The sequence below is a fragment of the Lipotes vexillifer genome, unplaced genomic scaffold, assembly GCF_000442215.2.
Source record: "Lipotes vexillifer unplaced genomic scaffold, Lipotes_vexillifer_v1.1 scaffold278, whole genome shotgun sequence".
NCBI classification, from domain to species: domain Eukaryota; kingdom Metazoa; phylum Chordata; class Mammalia; order Artiodactyla; family Lipotidae; genus Lipotes; species Lipotes vexillifer.
This window is the reverse complement of record NW_006769677.1, coordinates 4,000,407-4,004,906: the sequence shown is the minus strand read 5'-3', so window position 1 is coordinate 4,004,906 and position 4,500 is coordinate 4,000,407.

The window sequence follows — 4,500 nt, the reverse complement described above, 5'->3', positions numbered from 1 at the left end:
TTTCTCTGTGATCTACCTCCCTATTCCTCACCCAAGTCTTACTTCCCAAGTGCCTTATGACCTAACTCCAAACTCCTGTTTCCTCAGAGACTCTAATTTCACTGAACCAGGCAATCTTACTTTTGCCTGTCCAGTCTCTTTCCCGGCTTCTTCCGGTGAAAGTTTTCCTTTGGGAACCACCGTTCCCCCCATTGCATGTTCATCAAGATGAGCTGCCCTTTCCTGGCTGAAAGTATCTTTATTGATGAAATTCATGCAAAAAGCTAGGAGCTAGAGAGATGATGGTATTTTTTTCCCATATATTTACTTTTTATTGAATTTGTAAATGTTACAGAGTTCTTGCACTGCCAAACCATGCCTGAGAATTCAAAGAAAAAAATGGTACAATGGACAGCCTCATCCACCCATTATATAGTATATTAAAACTTGATTCATGTGCATTTTGATAATTTCAGTCTTTTAAAAAGTTATAACAAGGGTTGGAAGTTTTAAATCTCCTGCAGGTCTTCAGATTTCTAGGACAGTATGCCATGAAATAACAGTTCCACATATTCATCTCAGTTCATCCCTCAATAACATAACCCCCAAGAAAATTTTGCAGAAAAATAAAATGCATACTTTTCAGGGGAAATATGTGGCTCAAGGTCCAAAAGATTATTTATTAAGATTTTTGGTTCCCAAATGAAGTCTTCTGTTTAACCAAGAATCCCTTGTTTCTCAATCATCCGACCTCTCCTTGGCTGGCTCAGCTACTCACACAAACACATCAGGATGTAGGCATCCTGCCTGCCACTTCAAATAATGCCAACACTGTTGCCCAGATATGGTTGGCAGGTCCTGTCAGGTGATACTGTAACCCTCCCAAGGAGTGTGATTCCTGCACTGACACTTTTATCAAGACTGAACTCCTAGAGGAAAACGTTCCCACATCAGGATAGTTCGACTCACCCGTTTGCTTCACTCTTGCCAGAAGCAAGCTTGCAACTCCTACATTTGGCAAAAGAATTTATTATAGAGAAACCCAGACTCTGCATGAAGTGGTCCCACGCCACTTTGAAATATTTTTGTTGAACCAAAGATACAAAACTAGGAAATTACCAGACTATCTCATTATAATGGAAAGACTTTTCAGTAATTCTGGATAGCTTCCTCATGTGCCTTTTCAGGACTAAAAATTACTGGGTAGTTTAAGGCGTAATTATTAAAAACAGAAGTGCTACATCTGTTTCTTTTGCCCCTGACTCTCCAAATGAACAACATAAAGACACACCAGAGGCTTGGTTAGAGAGCTATGCTAGTCAATCACTGTGTCTACAGAATGTCTAATACCTTAAACATTTGGGCACAAGTGTATCTGGAATTCTTGTCAAAGATCATGCAAGGGCTTCCCTGGTGGCGCAGTGGTTGAGAGTCCGCCTGCCGTTGCAGGGGACACGGGTTCGTGCCCCGGTCCGGGAGGATCCCACGTGCCATGGAGTGGCTGGGCCCGTGAGCCATGGCCGCTGGGCCTGCGCGTCCGGAGCCTGTGCTCTGCAACGGGAGAGGCCACAACAGTGAGAGGCCCGTGTACCGCAAAAAAAAAAAAAAAAAAGATCATGCAAGATCCATGAAACGTAAGTGGGTTTTAGTTGAGGTTCTGCTCACATTGTTTTGACTTTGTAAGGACAGGTCAGTGAATCCCTTGGCCTGAGCAGAAACCATACTCTTTCCACCGCAGTTTTCTACACAATTTAGACCTGATTTAGAGGAGGCTTTAGCAGTTCCTAAGTAGAGCCCCATGCATTCACTGCCCTTTACATTAAGGCTATTTGGTTCCACTCTAGGATCTAGGGATTGGCAAATTCATGAGACACTTTGCAATTCTAATGTCTATTTCAAGTTACTTAACCAAGCAATATGCTCTGAGAAGTTATTCCAAGCCAAAGCAAAAAAAAAAAAAAAAAAAAAAAAAAAAAAAAAAAAAGGCCTTAATATGGAACACAGAAAAAACCACAACCCAAATAAAAAATTACGAAAAGAATCAAGATTATTCCCTCCTCCACCCCTTTTCCCACTTGGTGGACCCAAGTTTGGTTGAATTTAATTTGTGGTTACCTCAGAATACAACTGAAAGTTTAAATGATAAATCATAGCCCTACACAGATTATCTGAACACATCAGCTCTTTTGAGAGCAGCGTGTTCCAGGAAGTCTGATACAGCCACAGCCCACTACGAGCATTCCTCATGGATGGGACACAGGACAGGTTTATTAAGGTCAACTAAATCTTCATCTTTTACAGCAGATTAGAACCCAGGTGGATGACTTTCTGCAGGATTTCTGATAGGAATCCAGCAGAGCTGCTTTCAAGTTTCACATCAACACTTAATAGCTATAACCTTCTTATACAGAAGTTGTGATTCACATGCAGTCCACAATGAGCACAGCAAATCTGAGATAGTCAACCTTACAAAGTCTCAGTATTTCCAGCTTTCTACACGCTTGGCACTACACTTCAGGGATGGGAACTGTGCGTCACTGTGTATTTCTGGTGGTCCTTGCAGTGTTTTCCTTGTTGTGGTCAAGAGAAGATGGTCTTTGAGGACCCTTCAAATGATGCCCATTGTAGCTCCAACTCCATTTATTCCTCAGAATGGCCTCAAGACTGGAATGGAGAGTCTATAAAGGAGATAAACCTGGGACCTGTCTAAACTGCAATGATTATAAATGAGCTGCTTTTTACAGAGAGTTGGTAGCAAAGAAACATATTTGTTTCCTGATCAGGTCTCCCTTAAGCTACCTCACTACTGCACAAAACTTTACAAGAGTGGTTTATGGTTTTACATCTAGCAAGAAAGTGGCAATTTATTTATTTACTTATTTATTTCTGCAGAGTAAAGTGGTTTCTAACCCCCTATATAATGCAGACTGGCTGCAGCAACATTGATTTTTAAAACTTGTCTAACAATATTTCTTGTTCACATTCCTTTAAAATCTATACTGCTAAGATGCTAAGATAAGCATCTTTCTTAGAAAAAGAAATCCCTGATGCAATGTTATAAAAATAATTTTCACTAGAGATGGTGTCTCTGTATTGCTATTTTCTGATTTCAGAGCTGCAGGATGCAGTCATTTTTTCCAGCCTAATTTCTTCAGGCTTTGTAACACTCTGCCATTAAGCCCACGGAAAACACTTAGTTCAAGATACTAATTTTGTAACTAAACTAGATAGAGCCTAAAGAAAAGCCAAGTTCTTGCCCAAGGTCAAACAAGTCTGTTAATAGTGGAAATAGAAATAGAATCCTTGGTCCTAAAAAGCTCTTAAAGTTTAGATGTGATCTTGCCTGGCTTTTTAGGGAAGGCCTGCCCTCTTCAGATCTGAGATTCCAGGATCAGATAACGTGAACAGTATCTGAATTTAGTCAGAAAAAGATGTTGGTAATTTCTCCCACTCTGATGCATTTCTTTTTTTTTTCCTTTTAAGTGTTTTCTGTTTTAAATAACCCTTGTTTGTGTGAATAACCTGTTTCTCAACAACCCATCCCCCAATCGTTTACATCAGTAGTTCTCAAAGTATATTTCTGGAACAAGCATCACTTTACAGCTTGATAGAAAAGCCAGTTCTTGGGCCCCACCCGAGACCTTCTAAATTCTGGGGATGGCATCCAGTAATCTGTGTTTTAACAAGTGTCTAGGTGATTCTGCAGCACAGTGACATTTGAGAACTGATTTAGATAATCCCTGCTTGGATGAATTATAACACTGGGGTTGCAATATGGTAAATTTCCATCATCTATTGAACATTTATCAGCTGGCATTCTTCTTCCTTTTTTATTGAGATATAATTGACAAATAACATTGTATAAATGTACGGTATACAACATGCTGATCTGATACATTGCAATACGATTACACACACTTAATATTGCAATATAGTGTTAGCTAACATCTCCATCAGGTCACATAATTATTTCTTGTTTGTGGTAAGAACATTTAAGGTGTAGTCTCTTAGCAGCTTTGAACTATATAACACAGTATTGTTGACTATAATCATAATGCTGTACATCAGATCTTCAGAACGTATCTTCTAACTGCAAGTTTGTACCTTTTGACCAACATCTCCCCAATTCGCCCACTCCCAGCCCCTCATAACTACCATTCTACTCTGTTTTTACGAGTTCAGCATTTTTAGATTCCAAATATAATGATATCATATAGTATTTGTCTTTCTCTGACTTATGTCACTTAGCATAATTCCTTCAAGGTCTTTACATGTTGTCACAAATGGCAGGATTTCCTTCTTTCTCATGGCTGAATAATATTTCATTTGTGTATATACCACATCCTCTTTATCCATTCATCCATTGATAGACACTTAGGTTGTTTTCATACCTTGGCTATTGTGAACAATGATGCAATAAACATGGGAGCACAAATATCTTTTTGATATCCTGTTTTCATTTCTTTCAAATATATACCCAGATGTGGAATTGCCGGATCATATGGTAGTTCTGTTTTTAAT